This window comes from Bos taurus, chromosome X (genome assembly GCF_002263795.3).
Source record: "Bos taurus isolate L1 Dominette 01449 registration number 42190680 breed Hereford chromosome X, ARS-UCD2.0, whole genome shotgun sequence".
NCBI lineage: Eukaryota > Metazoa > Chordata > Mammalia > Artiodactyla > Bovidae > Bos > Bos taurus.
In genome coordinates, this window is record NC_037357.1 from 105,908,692 (window position 1) to 105,928,558 (window position 19,867).

At 39.6% G+C, this 19,867-nt stretch overlaps 1 pseudogene; it reads right to left on the reverse strand.

Moving 5' to 3' along the window:
• Positions 1–1,037: 1,037 nt before the first annotated feature.
• On the reverse strand, positions 1,038–2,124 carry LOC526555 (ferritin heavy chain; annotated as a pseudogene).
• Positions 2,125–19,867: the final 17,743 nt, after the last annotated feature.

Here is a 19,867-nt window from a genome sequence, read left to right on the forward strand (position 1 = left end):
TGACATGTCTTCCCAGCTCCTCGAGTCCCCCTGAAGACATCCCCAGCTTCATAAATAGCACGACCATCAGCCAGGGTGTTCAAATCCAAACTGGATCCTAGGTTATTTTCACCATTTCCCATTCATCACCTCTGGTCCATAAAGCAAACATTATAGACTCATGAAATTCATCTGAAATTTGTCTACATCTCTTCCTCTGCCAATGCCACAGTTTAAGCCACCATTGTTTCTCTAGGCCTGCTATAGTCTCTCAATTGGTCTTCCATCTTCAACTCTCTTCACTCTCTGCATTCTTCAAAGCAGCCAGAGTCAGAGTCAGAATCTTAACATTCAGAGAGATTTATGCTGCTTGATACTTAATACTACAAATTGACCTTCAATCTTGGCCTTATGTTTTTCAGTCCTTCTATTGAGGTAATTTGGGGCTTGGGGTGCCATGTAACCTTAATGGAAGGAAGGGCACAATAAAAATAACTTTTGCATGTTTTGTAAGGACAACATGCATGTCCAGCATGGTGACCTAGGGAGTCACCCCTTTGTCTGTGGACAGTCCAGCCTAAGGCTCAGTTACCTTTGTCACCATCGCCCAGGGTGAGCTTGTCAAAGAGGGTCTCCACCAGTCTGGCTTCTGTGATCTCCATCCTGCTTCCCAGAATCAACAAACACTAACATTTACATATTTTAGTAAACTCAGAGTTTTCAGGTAAAATTTAGGAACCCTTTATTTTAATCCATGAACCATGCCATTCCCTTCATTCTTCCTCCAGAGGCACCATTGTTGTGATTTTCATACTTCTACTATTCACGGGCACCCACATTCACCAGAGCCTCACCTCACCCCCCCCCCATATACCACATTGCTTATTAGGGGGAAATGGATTTTGTATTTTCCAGGGTCCCATGGAACCCCTTCTCCCTCCCTCTGTGGAAATCCCAACCTGTCTGTGGACAGGGCACTGGTAGCTGGAGAGACTCCTGGATACCTGTTTTAAAACTTGAAAAGTTAGGAGTTTGCACACACACATCAACCAGAGACCTTTATTTCTTTAGGAACCAATAACTTTATTGCAAGGAATGGCAAAATTGAAAGAAGAAAAACTTCAGTGAACTTTTCTGCAAGGGCAATACTGGGGACTGCATAGCAGACAGAGTGACCTTGTACAATCACCCCTCACTCTGGGAAAAGTCCACTTTTGAACTTAGAGTCCAGGTATCAGTTTTTCTTGTCACCATCACCCAGGGTAAGCTTGTCAAAGAGGTACTCTGCCAGGCCGTCTTCCGGGGACCCCATCTTACTCAGGATGCTGACATGGCCCGCCAGCTCCTTGGTGAACTCTGCCTGCTGGTTCAGGTAGCCGGTCTCCAGGAAGTGGCACAGGTGGGGGTCGCGCTTTTCGGTGGCCAGCTGGTGCAGGTCGAGCAGGCTCTGGTTGATGTGCTCCTCTACGTTCAGAGCATCTTGCATGGCTTTGAGACCACTCTCCCACTCTTGGGTCTCCAGCTTCCTGATGTTGTGGAAGGAGACGCGGCCCCCGCGCTGGTTCTGCAGGAACATCAGGCTCTCAGCCCTCTTGTTATGCTCGTGGGAGTGGAGCAGGAAGAAGCGGGAGAAGTGCTTTAAGGCCACATCATCACGGTCGAGGTAGAAGGCCACTGCCAGGCACTGGAAGGAGGCATGGAGCTCCAGGGTGGCGTGGCTGTTGACCGCAGCCTCACACTCTGGGTGGTAGTTCTGGCGTACCTGCGAGGGCGGTGCGGGCTGCATAACTCGCACCGCAGGTGTGGGAGGTGAGAACGCCAGAGTGACCGTGAAGCCACGGCGCCGGTACCGGTGGCCTGGGAGAGTACCCAGGGTGGACTATTAAGGTGGCCTGAGACAGGCGGCTCAAATCAGGGCGGCAGCTCTGGGATGAACTGGAAGAGGATTCCGTTACCAGGTTTACGAGGGGGACAGACGTTCCATTTCTGTTGGAGAGGGGGCGTGCTGGTGGGCGGAGCCCGAGCCCAGTGTTCCAGGTTCCACCAGAGCCTGGGTGGGGCAAGACTGAGCTGAGCACCTGGCATCTATTATATTTTAAATTTTGCTGTAATATTTCTGTTTTTCAAGGACTTTCTCTTGTTCTCTAATTGCTCCCTTTTACAGCACCCTATTCTCATTTTATAAACCCGCTGGCTTCCTTAGAGGATATGAATTTGCATTTTTTGGTAATGTTCTTTTCTTTTCCTGTATTATATATTTTTTCCTCTAGAAATAGTTCTGTTTGTTCATCATGATCCTCTCGTTCACTTCCCTCAAATATCTGGCAAGCATTTATCCATCCATATTTGGGAATAAAGGATTCATTGGATTAGCCTCAGAATCAAATGATTAGCATGGATCTGATGTACAGTTATGACGTCCATTTCATCAACATGCATCTCCTTTGTATGGTAGGGGGGAGTGTGTCAGTTCCTTTGGGTGTATGTGGCATAAAACTTTTAAGGTAGTATAGGGACCCTTCCAAATGCTAAAAGCATGGCATTTCTCTGACATCAGAAAACTTAAGTGGATTGCTCTTCAGATAGATGTGTCCTGTTTTGCCTCATGTCTGCTCTAATTTGGGTTCCTTTCCTGGTCAAGTAATTCACTGTCTTTGGAGTGTAGTTTTGGGAGATTAAGCTGATCAAATGCCACTTTGGCTTTGTCCAATGTAAGGAAGATTGGGGTAGGGTCAGAGCTTGGGTGTGGAAAACAGAACTGTTGTTCAGAGAGGAACTCTTCAACCTCACAGTCTACCAGGACCTTCTGCACTGCTTGGATTTTATCAGCTCTGTTCTTGAACTTTCTTTGAATGTGCTTGACTTTCTACTACAGGCATATTATTTTATTGTTCTTTATTTTTTTTAATGAAGTATGGTTTATTTATACTATGTTAGTTTCAGGTGTACAACTTAGTGATTCAATATTTCTATAGACTATACTCTATTCAAAGTTACTATAAAAATAACTGGTTCTATTCCCTGTGCTCTATAACATATCTTTGTAGCTTATTTATTTTATACAGAATAGTTTGTACCTCTTAATCCCCTACTCCTGTCTTGTACCTCTTCCTTCCTTTCTCCTTCTCCCTTCTGCCTTTCTGTCTCCCCTTCCCTACTAGTGGAACCTGTTAACCATTAGTTTGTTATCTAAATCTGTAAATCTCTTTCTGTTTTGTTACATTCATTTGCTCTATTTTTTAGATTCTAAATATAAGTGATAACATACAGTATATGTCTTTCTTTGTCTGACATTTCATGAAGCATAATATCCTCCAGGTTCATTCGTGTTGTTGCAAGTGGCAGATTTTGTCTTTTTATGGCTGAATAGTATTCCATTATAGTATTCTGTACACCACATCTTTATCCATTCATCTGTTGATGGATACTTGGGCTATTGTAAATAATGTTGCTATGAACATTGGGTTACATGCATCTTTTCAAATTAGTGTTTTTATTTTATTTTCTTTGGATATATGCCCAGGAGTGGAATTCCTGGGTCATATGGTAGTCCTATTTTTCGTTTTCTGAGAATTCTCCATACTGTTTTCTACAGTAGCTTCACCAATTTACATTCCCACCAACAGAGTACTAGGGTTCTCTTTTCTTCACATCCTTGCCAACACTTGCTATTTGTGGTCTTCTTGATGATAGCCATTCTGACAGGTATGAGGAGATTTCTCAAGTGTTTTTGATTTGCATTTCTCTAACTAGTGATGTTGAATATCTTTTCATGTGCCTTTTGGCCATCTGTATGTCCTCCCTGGAAAAATGTCCACTCACGCATTCTGCCCATTTTTCAGTTGGGTGGTTTGGGTTCTTTTTTTTTTTTTTTTGAGTTGTATGAGCTGGTTACATATTTTTCATATTAACCCATCATTCATATCATTTGAAAATATTTTTTCCCATTCAGTTGGTTGTCTTTTTGTTTTGTTGATGGCTTCCTTTGATGTGCAAAAGTTTTAAATTTACTTATGTCCCATTTGTTTATTTTTTCTTTTATTTCCTTTGCTTAGGAGACAGGTCTAAAATACTGCTACCTTTTATGTCAAATAGTGTTTTTTCTTCTAGGAGTTCTATGGTTTCTGGTCTAACATGTAGGTCTTTAATCCAGTTTTAGTTTGTTTTTGTATATGGTGTGGAAATGTTCTAATCTCATTCTTTTACATATAGCTGTCCAGTTTTCCCAGCACCACTTATTGAAGAGACTGTCTTTTTTCTGTTGTATATTCTTGCTTTCCTTTGTGGTAGATTAACTGACCATAATGTACATGGCTTTATTTCTGGGCACTCTATTCTGTTCACCTGATCTATGCATCTGTTTTGTGCCTTTTTTAGCTACTGTTTTGATACTGTAGCTTTGTAGCATAGTCTGAAATCACCGTGCATGATAGCTCCAGCTTTGTTCTTTTTTTCTTAACATTGCTTTGTCTTTGTGGTTCCATATGAATTTTAGGATTATTTGTTCTAAGTTTTGTGGAAAATGTCATGGGTATTTTGAGAGGGATTGCATTAAATCTGTAGATTGCTTTGGACAATATGGACATTTTAACAGTATTCTTCTCATCCATGAAGGTGCCATAGCTTTCCCCTTCTTTGTATCATCTTCAGTTTCCTTCATCAGTGTTTTATAGTTTTCAGAGTATAAGTCTTTCACTTCCTTGGTTAAGTTTATTCCTATATATTTTTTGATGTGATTTTAAATGAGGTTGTTTTCTTGCTTTCCCTTTCTGATAGCTCATTTATTACTAATTGAACTTTACTACTAGTAAACAGTCTGTTCAGATTTTTTGTTTCTTCCAGATTCAGTCTTGGAAATTTTTGTATTTACAGAAATTTATCCATTTTTTCTAGGTTGTCCAATTTGTTGGCATATAACTGTTCATAATATTCTTTTATGATTTTTGTACCTTTGTGATATTAATTATAATTTCTCCTCTTTCATTTCTTATTGGGTTTACTTTGGTCCTCTCTCTTTTTGTCTCTAGGCTTTTGGGTTTGTTTATCTTAAATTATTTTTTCTTTTAATTTTTAGTTGGATGATAATTACAATATTGTGATAGCTTCTGCCATCCATCAACATGAATCAGCCATAGGTATACATATGTCCCCTCCCTCTCAAACCTCCCATCCCACCCCCTAGGTTGTCACAGAGCACTGGCTTTGGGTTCCCTGCATCATACAGCAAATTCCCATTGGCTATCTATTTTACATATGGTAATGTATATGTTTCAGTACTACTTTCTCAAGTCATCTCACCCTCTCCCTCCCTCTCAGTGACCCTAAGTCTGTTCTTTATGTCTGTATCTCCTTTGCTGCCCTGCAAATAGGATCATCAGTACCTTCTTTCTAGATTCCATATATACGCATTAATATATGATATTTGTCTTCTCTTTTAAACTTAGCTTCACCTTGTGCAATAGGCTCTAGGTTCATCTGCCTCATTAGAACTGATTCAGATGTGTTCCTTTTTATGGCTGAGTAATATTCCATTGCTTACATATAGCACAATTTCTTTATCCATTCATCTGCCCATAGAGATCTAGGTTGCTTCCATGTCCTAGCTATTGTACCTAGTGCTGCAATGAACATTGGGATACGTGTGTCTTTTTCAATAATGCTTTCCTCAGAGTATATGCCCAGTGGTGAGATTGCTGGGTCATATGATGGTCTTAATCCTAGTTTTTTGTTGTGTTTTTAAGGAATCTCCATACTGTTCTCCATAGTGGCTGTATCAATTTGCATTCCTACCAACAGTGCAGGAGGATTCCCTTTTCTCCACACCTTCTCCAGCATTTATTTTTTGTAGACTTTTTGATGATGGTGATTCTGACCAGTGTAAGGTGATATCTCATTGTAGTTTTTATTTGCATGTCTCTAATAATAAGTGATGTTGAGCATCTTTTCTTGTGTTTATTAGCCATCTGTATGTCTTCTTTGGAGAAATGTCTGTTTAGGTCTGCCCACTTTTTGATTGGGTTTTTTGTTTTTCTGGTATTGAGCTGCATGAGCTGCTTGTATATTTTGGAGATTAATCCTTTGTCAGTTGTTTCATTTGCTATTATTTTCTCCCATTCTGAGAGTTGTCTTTTCATCTTACTTCTAGTTTCCTTCATTGTGCAAAAGCTTTTAAGTTTAATTAGGTCCCACTTGTTTATTTTTGTTTTTATTTTCTTTACTCTAGGAGATAGGTCATAGAAGATCTTGCTGTGATTTATGTCAAAGAGTGTTCTGCCTATGTTTTCCTCTAAGAGTTTTACAGTTTCTGATCTTACATTTAGGTCTTTAATGCATTTTAAGTTTTTTCTGTTTGTGTGTGTGTGTGTGTGTGTGTGTGTGTGTGTGTGTGTGTGTGTGGTGTTAGGAAACACTCTAATTCCATTCTTTTCCATGTAGGTGCCTAATTTTCCCAGCACCATTTATTGAAGAGACTGTCTTTTCTCTGGTGTATGTTTTTGCCTCTTTTGTCGAAGATAAGGTGCCCATAGGTGCATGGATTTATCTCTGGGCTTTCTATCTATACAAATGTAGACCAATGGAACACATTGGTCCATATTGCTGTTTTTGTGCCAGTACCATAGTGCCTTAATGCCTATAGCTTTATAATATGATCTGAAGTCAGGGAAGTTGATTCCTCCAACTCCATTCTTCTTAAGATTGCTTTGGCTGTTTGGGGACTTTTGTGTCTCCATACAAATTTTGAAATTATTTGTTCTAGTTCTGTGAAGAATACCATTGGTAGTTTGGGATCACATTGAATCTATAGATTGCTTTGAGTAATATGGTCATTTAAGACAAGGGTGCCCACACTCACCACTGTTATTCAACATAGTTTGGGAAGTCCTAGCCATAGCAATCAGAGAAGAAAAAGAAATGAAATGAATCCAGATTGGAAAAGAAGTAAAACTCTCACTGTTGGAAGATAACATGATTCTTTCATAGAAAACCCTAAAGATGACACCAGAAAATTACTAGCCCTAATCATTGAGTATAGAAAAGTGACAGAGTATAAAATTAATACACGGAAATCCTTTGCACCCCTATACACTAACAAAGAAAAGTCAGAAAGTGAAATTAAGAAAACAATCCCATTCACCATTGCAACAAAAATAATAAAATATTTAGGAATAAGTTTACCTAAAGAGACAAAAGACCTGTATACAGAAAACTATAAGACACTGATGAAAGAAATTAAAGATGACACAAACAGATGGAGAGGTATACCACATTCTTGGATTGGAATAATCAATATTGTGGTTTTATTCTTTTCAAAAAAAAAAAAAACTCTTGGTTTCATTGATCTTTTCTATGGGTTTTTGAATCTCTCTTATTTTCTCTCTGCTGTTTATAATTTCCTTCCTTCTACTAACTTTGTTCTTATTTTTCTAATTCTCACAGATGGTAGGTTAGGTTGTTTGAGATTTTTGTTTCTTGAGGTATGCTTGTATCACTATAATGTTCCCTCTTAGAACTGCTGTTGTTGGGACCCATAGATTTTGGGTTTATTCTGTGGGTGTTGTTTTTTTTTTTTGGTGGTGGTGGTTTGGAGAGGGGACCATACCATACAGCATGTGAGATCTTATTAATAGTTCCCCAACCAGATTTGAACCCACACCTCCTGCATTGAAAGTGCAGAGTCTTAACCACTGAACTGCCATAGAAGTCCCCTTATCTCACAGATTTTGGAAAGTTGTGTTTCCATTGTCATTTGTCTTGAGGTATTTTCTAATATCCTCTTTGATTTCTTCATTGACCCACTGGTTTTTGTAGTGTTTTCCCATTTTTCTTCCTGTAATTAATTTCTGGTTTTATACCATTGTGGTCTGAAAAAATGCTTAATATGCTTTCTATCCTCTTAAATTTGTTGAGACTGGTGTTTTGGCCTTAGTATGTGATCCAACCTGGAGAATATTCCATGTATACTTGAATATGTATCCTGCTGTTTTGGGATAGAATGTCTTATAGATATCTATGAAGTCCAGCTGGTGTATTGTGTCATTTAAGATTTCTGTTCCCTTATTTGATTTTCTCTCTGGATGATCTGTCCATTGATATAAGTGAGGTGTTAATGTTCCCTACTATTATTGTATTATTGTCTGTTTCTCCTGTTATGTCTGATAATATTTGCTTTATATATTTAGATGTTCCTATCGGAAAAGGCAATGGCACCCCACTCCAATACTCTTGCTTGGAAAATCCCATGGACGGAGGAGCCTGTTAGGCTGCAATCCACGGGGTCGCTAAGAGTCGGACACAACTGAGTGACTTCACTTTGACTTTTCACTTTCATGCATTGGAGAAGGAAATGGCAACCCACTCCAGTGTTCTTGCCTGGAGAATCTCAGGGACAGGGGAGCCTGGTGGGCTGCCATCTATGGGGTCGCACAGAGTCAGACACGACTGAAGTGACTTAACATAGCATAATAGATGCATATATGATAACAAATGTTATATCCTCTTCTGGTATTGATCCCTTTATCATTATATGATGCCTTTCTTTGTCTTTTGTTATAGACTTTGTTTTAACATCTATTTTGTCTCATATGAGTATTGCCACCTCTGCTTTTTTGTCATTTCCATTTGCATGAGAAATCTTTTTCCATCCTTTCACTTTAAGCCTATCCTTGTCTTTAGCTCTTAAATAAGTCTCTTGTAGGTGGCATATAGATGGTCTTTTTTTTTCTATCCAGTAATATTGTTTTTTTTTCTATCCAGTCATCCACCTTTTTTCTTCAGATTGGATCATTAAGTCCATTGACCTTTAAAGTGATTATTGATGTGTATTGTACTTACTACCAGTTTGTTATTTATTTTCTGGTTGTTTTTGTAGTGACTCTGTTCTTTTCTTCTTTTAATTTCTTCCCTGATGATTGGATGATTTTCTTTAGTGGCATAGTTGTGTTCCTTTCTGTCTAGTTTTTGTGAATCTGTTGTAGGTTTTTGATTTGTGGTTACCTTGGGATTCAGATATGGTGACTTATAACTATAATTGTTTTAAACTGGTAGTCATTTAAATTCAAACATATTGTAAAAGGTCTTCATTATTTTAGCTCCCCTCCTTCACATTTTGTGTTTTTGATGTCATATTTTACATCTTCATATTTATGCCTTAACTATTATTGTATTTATAGTTGATTTTTCAGTTTTTTGTCTTTTAATATCTATACTAGCTTATTTAAATGGTTACTCCATAACTTTTACTATATATTTGCCTTTACTAGTGGGGTTTTTCCTTTTCTGTAGATTCTTAGTTCTTGTTGTAGTCTTTGCTTTTCTATGCAGAGGAGATTCTTTACTATTTTCTTTAGGATTGATTTAGTATTGATGGACTCTTAGTTTTTGCTTCTCTGGAAAGTTCCTTATCTCTTTTTCAATTCTGAATGATAATTTTGCTGGGTAGGGTATCTTAGGTTATAGGATTTTCCCTTTAATCACTTTAAAAATACCATGCCTCTACCTTCTGGCTTGCAAAGTTTCTGCTATCAGTCAGCTGATAGCATTATGGGTGTTCCCTTGTATATGATTCTATTTTTCTCTTGTTGCCTTTAGAATTCTGTTTAATTTTTGCCACTTTAATTATGATAAGTTCTGGTGTAGGTCTTTTTGCTTTCATTTTATTTTGGAACTTCTCTGCTTCCTATGCCTGGATAAAAATTTCCTTCAGGTTTGGGAATTTTTCATCCATAAATCTATCAAATTTATTTTTGACCTCTTTTTTTTTTTATTAACTATACTCCTTTATGACTTCTATAATACAAATGTTAGTATTATTTGATGTTGTCCTAGAGGTCCCTTCAGTTGTTCTCATTTTTTGAACTGGACTGTTTTTTTTCTTTTTGCTGTTCTGATTGAGTGGTTTTCATTATTTTATGTTTCAGATCACTTATGCATGCTTCTGTATCACTTAGTCTGCTGTTAATCCCTCATAGTGTTTTGTTTTGTTTTGTTTTTCCGTTTAACTTATTGTATTCTTCAGCTCTGACTGGTTCTTTTTTATATTTTCTAGTTCCTTGTTAAAATTCTTGCTATATTCATCTATTCTTTTCCCTAGTTCACTTAGCATTCTTATTACTAATTATTTGAACTCATTATCTAGTAAATTAATCACCTGTTTCAGTATTTTTTTCAGAGTTTTTTCGTGTGTGTGTGTGTGTGAAATAAATTCCTTCATCTTCTCATTTTGTTTAACTTTGTCTGTCTCTATGAAATTAGGTAAAACAGTTACCAATCCCATTCTTGAAGGGGTGTCCTTTTGTGGGAGCATCCTTATACAATTTGTGTGTGCCCAGTAGCTTTGGTAGTAGAGCTGAATCTGAAGTGAGCATGAATCATATCTTCCCCAAGGATTTCCTGGCAACTATCACCTTGGTGAGCAGTAGGGCTGGAGATGGAGAAGCTAGAGTCAGAGCCAGGTATGAGATGGGGCTTCTCCTATGCTGAGTGGCAAATGCCACTCTATTAGGGGTGGGATTGAGTCCCAAAGTGCTGGAGCAGAAGCCTAGAGGGTTGGGTCTAAGCTGGTTATGTTTCCTCTAAATGTATGTTCTCCCTTCTCCCAGCATCAACATTTTGACCCTGGAAGGGAGCAGCACTGGAGCAAGAGGGGCCAGAGTGGGTTCCTTGTGTGGGTCTGGGCTTGTGCTTGGTTCGTCCCAGCACCCAGTCTGAGTTCCAGATATTCCTGACCTGCTGCCTCCCTAGAGTGCCATCATTGGCTGCCCTTGCCCCATTTAGATGTAGTGCTGGGTCTGAGCCAGCTCCATACCCCACAACTGTGCATTCTCTTCAGCAATGGCAGCCTTTGCCTTAGTGGGGAGCTGTGTGATGGAGCAAGACGGGCCAGATCATGCACTTGGAATGGACTGGGGTATGCACTAGGGTGGTTGCAGGAAACTGGTTAGAGTCCCATTCAGTCTCAATCTTATTCCTCTACAAGTGTGTACATGAGTGGTGTCTAGGTTTCTCACAGCACCCTTGCCAGTGCTGTTGGTCTTCAAGCCAGCCAAGGGACTCATCTTACCCGGATCAGACCCCAGATCTGGGGTGCCCAGTATGTGGTTTGAACCACTCACCCCCCAGGGAAGATTCCAAGCACATGTGATCTCCCTCGTCTGTGTTCCCTGCTAGGAGCGCAGGTCCCAATCCTATTGCTTCTCCTCCCTCCCTCCCTTCCTTCCTTCCTATGTGTATCTTCCAGTCTTCATTGTAGAATAGAAGAGCCTTCTTGTAAGTCTCCATTTTGTTTTCAGTGATAAATTACTCCAAGTGTAGATGTATTTTTGATCTGTTCATGAGGGGACGTAAGCTCAGCATCCTCCTCCTTTGGTATCTTGATCTCCCAGTAGTCTGCTGCAGTTACTTTTAATTCTCTGGTTTTATAATTGTGAAAGCATATCATGGTTTTATCTTTCATGCATGCCTCAAAATCTCTGGTTTGCTAACTATATCCTTTCTCATTTAGATAATTGTTTTTGTTTCTAGTCTGCCAGTATGAGTCAACTATCACTTTTTACTATTTGAAAATAAAATGCTTGTTTTTTAAAAAGTTAATACATTTGCATGGCTTAAAAACCACATAGTTTTCTCTCTGTAGTCAATCAGTATTATTAGAATAAGAAAAAAGAAAGAGAAAGAAAAACAAATAATACTCATGTGAAGAAAAATCATAGACACATAAGAGAGGAATCTTTAGAAACTTATTCTTTAGAATCATATAATTTTTGAGTATACATGGAGCATTTACCTAGACAGAATAAATTCTGGGCCACACAACAGGTCTCTGTAAATTTTAACAGATATAAATCATGCAAGATATGTTCTCTGACCACAGTGGGATTAAACTAGAAATCATTAACAGTAAGATATTTGATAAATCCCCAAATATTTGAAAGCTAATAATAAAATATACTTCTAAACAATCCAAAAGTCAAAGAATAATGGGTGTATTAAAATTATTTGGAATGGACCCATGGGCAGAGGAGCCTGGAGGGCCACAGTCCATAGGGTCACAAAGAGTCAGACACAACTGGAGTGACTTGGCAGGCAGTAAGTAAAATACAACATATCAACATTTGTGAAATGTGGCTAAATCATTGCTTAGGTGGAAATGTATAAGAACCAAACGCCGGTATTAAAAAACAAAAAGAAGTCTCAAATTATCGAACTTCCCATCTTAAGAAATGGAAAGAATGAGGAACAAAAGAAATCTAAATCAAGCAGAGGGAAGAGTTTGTTGCAAGCCAAGCAGTGTCTTATAACCTGGGACAAAGCTAAGATGTTGAGGAGCATGTCTACTATTATTGGGGACTGGCCCCAGGGAGAGACCAGTGGGTCAACTTTAGGGTCTGTGGTTGAACTGGCCATTTGGAACAGACGTCTAAGTGAGAACTCTTTCTACTGTGTGATGATGAAAGATACTGAAACAAAGACTGGGGACAGACTGAGAGTTCCTTTTAGGCTCTGGGCCGAGGAAAATTGAGGCTTGGTCCTTTGAATGACCTTTGTGCCTGGAAGCAAGTGACTGGAGAAAAAGAGCCAATTCAGAATCATATATCCTTCTTGTCAGTTATCTAACTTCCTGCCCCTAGGGAAAAAGATGGAAATCCAACCTTCATGCTAAGATTGCCCTTGAAGCATGACACATCTCCTTTCTTGATTTTCCTTGACGTGTTTTAAAATTTTTATTTTAATCTGTATCAAAAGGCTGTATACGGCACGGTTCCGTTTATGTGAAATGTCTAGAATGGACAAACCTATAGAGAAAAAAATGTAGATTAGTATTTGCCAGGGGCTAGAGGGAAGGGGAATGGGGAGTGACTGCTAATGGGTATGAATGGGTACATGGCTTCTTTGGGGGATAATGAAAATGCCTTGAAGTGATGTAGTCGTGTGATTGTTGCATTACTCTTCAAATGTACTAAAAAACATTGAGTGGTATACTTGGAATCGTATGGTATGCAATCATATCTTGATGAGGCTGTTATTTTTTTTTTAAAAAAAGGAACAGTGTGTCAGCCAAAGATCAGGCTGTGCAACAGAGATGAAATTCAGAGTAGGCTGTGCAGCTCATTTGTCATGAAATGTTACTAGTTTCATCATTTGGCAATATTGAAGGAAGCAAATTTTCATGTTAATGATGGCTTCTTTTCTACCACCCAGCAGTAGAATAAGATGAATAAAACATTCAGAAAAAAGGATTTAATACTCCTTATGGGAAAAGGAAACTGGTAAAATTGAATCGATCAATGAAGTGAAGTGAAGTGAAGTCGCTCAGTCGTGTCTGACTCTTTGCAACACCATGGGCTGTAGCCTACCAGGCTCCTCCGCCCATGGGATTTTCCAGGCAAGAGTACTGGGGTGGGCTGCCATTTCCCTTCTCCAGAGGATCCTCCCAACCCAGGGTTTGAACCCAGGTCTCCCACATTGCAGACAGATGCTTTACCATCTGAGCCACCAGGGAAGCCATGTACACATTCACACCCATTACCAGTCACTTCCCAATCCCCTTCCCTCCAGCCCCTGGCAAATACTAAGCCCTATTATTGAATCCATCAATAATTACTGGTTAATTTCTGTGTGTGAAACTGTTCTAGGTATACTACAGAAGAAAGAAATCCTTGAGAAACAAGTTCCTGGCCTATAAATACTCTGTCTTTTAACATCTATTGAATTTGACTTTTCAGCCTCACCCATACTAAATGTATAGGGCATTTTTGTTTGTTTTCACTTTTGTTCTGCCTTTAACATGCTTTATTCAGCATCCATCTTGAGCAGATGCTCTTGATGGCCACTAGATGGAAGCCTAACAACATCTACATTTTCAAATGCTAGTTTTTTGCGATCACTTGATGTATTCAAACTGGATTTGTGGCATGAACAAAAGCTGTCACCAGATTTTTCTTTAAGCTGTCATTGGTTTTTAAAGTCTGAATTGTCATCTGGGTTTATTGCATAATTGCCCAGTCTGAGTAATTTATTGATGTTGCTGTCAGTCATTACAGTCATCCAAACCATAAGTGAGTCTAGTCTTGCCACCTGTTTGGAGACCCAAGATGGACTGAGATTGGACTCTTACCATTCACCTTCTCCCTGCCACTCCAAGAATTCCCTTTCCTTGTGGTAGATTTCATTATTTACTCAAATTCTTTCTTCCCTCCCTGTCCTAATCATGGCTTCATTGATGGTGGTAAATACTCCTCTCTTCTCTGACTTGTGCTGTTCCAACCCAATTGTTTTGGTCAGTGATATATGAGAAGACCTAAGGTTTGTCTGGAGAAGGCAATGGCACTCCACTCCAGCACTCTTGCCTGGAAAATCCCATGGACGCAGGAGCTTGGTGGGTCGCAGTCCATGGGGTCGCTAAGAGTTGGACACGACTGAGCGACTTCCTTTCACTTTTCACTTTCATGCATTGGAGAAGGAAATGGCAACCCACTCCAGTATTCTTGCCTGGAGAATCCCAGGGATAGGGGAGCCTGGTGGGCTGCCGTCTCTGGGGTCGCACAGAGTCAGACACGACTGAAGCGACTTAGTAGTCATAGTAAGATTTGTCAAATTTGACCAAAAGATGTAAATGTGCTTGCATGGTTGGGCATGGCCTCTTAGGTTTCTTCCATCCACCATTTGAAGAACGTGTCCTAGGCAGGTTGTAGAAAAATGAGACATGTAGAAGAGAAGGGAATCTAGCTCAACCAAACTCAACCTATAGCCAAGCCTAGCACGTAGAACCTGACTCCTGAAAATGTCATTCTACAGACCTGCGAATGTGATTTTGAGGTTCCTTGTTAGACAGCTTTACTGCAGCAAAATTGCCTAAGGCAACTCCGTACGGAAGAGTTTCATACCTAGGTATTTTACGAATGTGTTTCCCCTGTATGGAATGATAGCAGCCAGAATTTGGTTACTGTCAGTTATAAATATAGTGGCTGTTAGCCATTGCAAATTGGTACCTGTTAAAATCACTTTTATTGTCCTAATTCACTTCAGCAAGTCCTTGAATGCAAATCTGTTGAAGAGGATAAGTTTACCCTTATGTTGTGTCTTTCATGCATTGGAGAAGGAAATGGCAACCCACTCCAGTGTTCTTGCCTGGAGAATACCATGGACGGAGAAGCCTGATAGGCTGCAGTCCATGGGGTCGCACAGAATCGGACACGACTGAAGTGACTTAGCAGCAGCAGCAGCAGCAGCAGTGTCTTAAGACTGTTACCATGAAAACCAGTAAGCTCAAGGAGCACATGACCCTGTATTCTACATGCAAAGAAAAAAGTGTTTCCTAGGTGACAGTTATTTGGCTTTGGTTCCTTACAGAGTAGGTACGATAAGTTTCTTTTATAAAGTAGCATATGGTGGAGATGGCTGACAGGTATAGAAAAAGATGCTCAACATCATTAATCATCAGGGAGATGCAGATCAAAACCACAATGAGATATCACCTCACCTCTGACATCAAAAAGAACACAAATAATAAATGTTGGAGAGGATGTGGAGGAAAGAACCCTTTTTTACACTGTTGGTTGGAAAGGAAATTGGTGAAGCCACTATGGAAAACAGTATGGAAGTTTCTCAGAAAACTAAAAACAGAGCTACCATATGACCTAGCAATTCCACTGTTAAGTGTATATTGGGGAAATAAAAATAAAAACACCACTTTGAAGAGATATAGGCACCCCATTGTTCATAGTAGCATTACTTATGATAGCCAAGATACCAAAGCAACTCAAGTGCCCATCAACAGATGAATGGATAAAGAAGATGTAGTGTATGAGTGCAGCAGTGCAGGGGACCTTTTGAAGGAGGTCGCCATTATCTTCTTTACCTCCACCATAGTTTGGTCTCAGGTCAAACAACAGGGAGGGAACACAGCCCGCCCATCAACAGAAAACTGGATTAAAGATTTACTGAGCATGGCCCCACCCATCAGAGCAAGACCCAGTTTCCCCCTCAGTCACTCTATGCCATCAGGAAGCCTCTTACCTTATCCATCAGAGGGCAGACAGACTGAAAACCACAGTCACAGAAAACTAATCAAACTGATCACATGGACCCCAACCTTGTCTAACTCAATGAAACTATGATCCATGCCGTGTAGGGCCACCCAAGACGGATGGGTCATGGTGGAGAGTTCTGACAAAATGTGGTCCACTGGAGAAGGGAATGGCAAATCATTTCAGTATTCTTGCCTTGAGAACCCCATGAGAGGTATGAAAAGGCCAAAAGATAGGACACTGAAAGACGAACTCCTCAGGTCGGTAGGTAGGTGCCCAATATGCTACTGGAGAAGAGTGGAGAAATAACTCCAGAAAGAATAAAGAGACAGAGCCAAAGCAAGAACAACACCCAGTTGTGGATGTGACTGGTGATGGAAGTAAAGTCTGATGCTGTAAAGAACAGTATTGCATAGGAACCTGGAATGTTAGCTCCATGAATCAAGGTAAATTGAAAGTGGTCAAACAGGAGATGGCAAGAGTGAACATCGACATTTTAGGAGTCAGCAAACTAAAATGGACTGGAATGGGTGAATTTAATTCAGATGACCGTTATATCTAGTACTGTGGGCAAGAATCCCTTAGAAGAAATGGAGTAGCCCTCAGAGTCAACAGAAGAGTCCAAAATGCAGTTCTTAGGTGCAGTCTCAAAAATGACAGAATGATCTCTGTTTGTTTCCAACACAAACCATTCAGTATCACAGTAATCCAAGTCTGTGCCACAACCAGTAATGGTGAAATAGCTGAAGTTGAACGGTTCTATGAAGACCTACAAGACCTTCTAGAACGAACACCCCCAAAAGATGTCCTTTTCATTACAGGGGACTGGAATGCAAAAGTAGGAAGTCAAGAAACACCTGGAGTAACAGGCAAATTTGGCCTTGGAGTACAAAATGAAGCAGGGCAAAGGCTAATAGAATTTTGCCAAGAGAACACACTGGTCATAGCAAGCACCCTCTTCCAACAACACGAGAGAAGACTCTACACATGGACATCACCAGATGGTCAATAGCGAAATCAGATTGATTATATTCTTTGCAGCCAAAGATGGAGAAGCTATATACAGTCAGAAAAAAACAAGACCAGGAGCTGACTGTGGCTCAGATCATGACTCCTTATTGCAAAATTCAGACTTCAGTTGAAAAAAGGAGGGAAAACCACTAGACCATCCAGGTATGACCTAAATCAAATCCCTTATGATTATACAATAGAAGTGAGAAATAGATTCAAGGGATTAGCTCTGATAGAGTGCCTGAAGAACTATGGACGGAGGTTCATGACATTGGACAGGAGGCAGGGATCAAGACCATCCCCAAGAAAAAGAAATGCAAAAAGGCAAAATGGCCATCTGAGGAGGCCTTACAAATAGCTGAGAAAAGAAGAGAAGCTAAAGGCAAAGGAGAAAAGGAAAGATATACCCATCTGAATGCAGAGTTCCAAAGAATAGCAAGGAGAGATAAGAAAGCCTTCCTCAGTGATCAATGCAAAGAAATAGAGGAAAACAACAGAATGGGAAAGACTAGAGATCTCTTCAAGAAAATTAGAGATACCAAGGGAACATTTCATGCAAAGATGGGCACAGTAAAGGACAGAAATGGTATGGACCTAACAGAAGCAGAAGATATTAAGAAGATGTGGCAAGAACACACAGAAGAACTATACAAAAAAAAGATCTTCATGACCCAGATAACCACAGTGGTGTGATCACTCACCTAGACCCAGTTGTCCTGGAATGTGAAGTCCAGTGGGCCTTAGGAAGCATCACTATGAACAAAGCTAGGGGAGGTGACGGAATTCCAGTTGAGCTATTTCAAATCCTAAAAGATGATGCTGTGAAAGTGCTGCACTCAATATGCCAGCAAATTTGGAAAACTCAGCAGTCGTCACAGGACTGGAAAAGGTCAGTTTTCATTCCAATCCCAAAGAAAGGCAATGCCAAAGAATGTTCAAACTACCACACAATTTTACTCATCTCACACTCTAGCAAAGTAATCCTCAAAATTCTCCAAGCCAGGCTTCAGCAGTTCATGAACCATGAACTTCTTGATGTTTAAACTGGATTTACCTGTTTTTCAGTGTTAGCCAAATTAAATTTCCTTTTAGGAAGATAAAGACTATGCATATTGTGATTGCCATGAGGGCACAATCACCATTGTACCAACAATACCCCAACCAGGCATGGCAGACAGTTATTATTAGATAATTATTATTTTTACAAAATGAATGATTTAACAATTGAACAAATCAACCAACCAATGAATGCAATCATATGCTCTGGTTTGGGGGGCAGTCTGAGAAAGGCAGTAACTGTCTCAAGGTATAAGTTGTCAAATGTCATGGCACCCAGCAGAAATCCACACTGATCTTTTTTTAACATGCAGATTTCCTTGTTCAGCTCTGGCTACAGAGTGCAGGTGGAACACTAGCAGTGCTGGAAACATTTTCAGTGATAGCAGTTTATATAGTTGAGGGGCTGGAGAACTTTACAGAGGGAAATTTTCTAAGAAAGAGCTCTTCAGTCTTCAAAAGCAGATACTAACAAGAATGTGAGATTGAAGCATATAAAATCTGAATGTATATAGAGAAAATTAATGTAAATTTGTTTTTTAAAATTCCAGGATGAATAGTCACTCTTTGGAGGTTGAAAAAAATAGTTTAGGTCAAATTAAAGACACCAGTGCATACTTTACAAAGTACAGACTGGATGTGAAGGACATGTTTCACCCATAGGGTGTATAGCCTCAAAATATTCATGAGGTTAATAAAGTATTAGATGCACTCATGGAATATAAGAGTTTGCAAGACAATTAAGAGGGGTTTCCAGCATGATCTTTAGCTTTTAAAGTCAGTAAAGAGAGAAAAGTACCAAATAGGGTAAAAATTTGGTGCTATTAATGTCATCTGAAATACTGATTGGACAGTGGGTGGTATTTCATATGTTCCATTGCTGTGTTCTGATGAAAGTGATTAATAATATACACTGTTTTAAAAACATACAAAAGACTGTGAACAGTATGTAAAGAATGAGATAATTAAGGGCTTGTGTGAACGTATCTGTAAATCTGTGGGCCCAGAGTGCTGGAAGTGAGCCACACTAATGGATCACATACCAAAGCCTTGGTATCAACTGCCCCCGCTCTCTTCAGTCATCACCATCAAACTATACTGTAGAATCCAAACTTCTGGTCTGGGATTATGTGGGAAAATGTCACATGAGTGCGTCTGCTGGGGGAGAGGAAGGGATGGAGGAGATGGTGGTGGTGGTGGTTGAGGGCCCTGAGTAATAATACTGTCTCTGAGGAGAGAAGAGATACTTACATGGGAGAAAAACTGTTTAGGGTCTGAAGTCATGATTCACATGTTGTCATTTGGATCCCTTAATCATGTTTACAGTTTAGAAACAACACATTTTGTAGACTCCTCCATGTTAGGAAATGAGAGGGTAACAGGCAGGAAGGCCAGGGGTCTCCAAACAGAGGAAATAGCCTGCAATTGTCAGACATTTTTATCTCTCTTAAGCGGCAGGAGGAAACAAACTAGCGATATTTTTTCCTTCTCTATACAAATTTAAAAGGAGGTTTCTCTTAAAATACTGTGTTGCCTTAATGACACCTGGCTTCACCTGAAGTTAACTATTCTCAAACTTAGAGATAACTAATGCCTTTTTCTTATGGAAATGTTTGTCTTAAGCTATGCTAATGTACTATGCATTTACCCCAAACTCTGTCTTCAAGTCGATTCTGCCTCTTGGCTCAGAACCTACTTGACAAACCAGTATGTTATACTCAGATATTATTCCTCTAATCTATGTAAACAAAACTATTTGTATGGTGATCTTCCCTTCTTCAAGATTCAAGTTAATC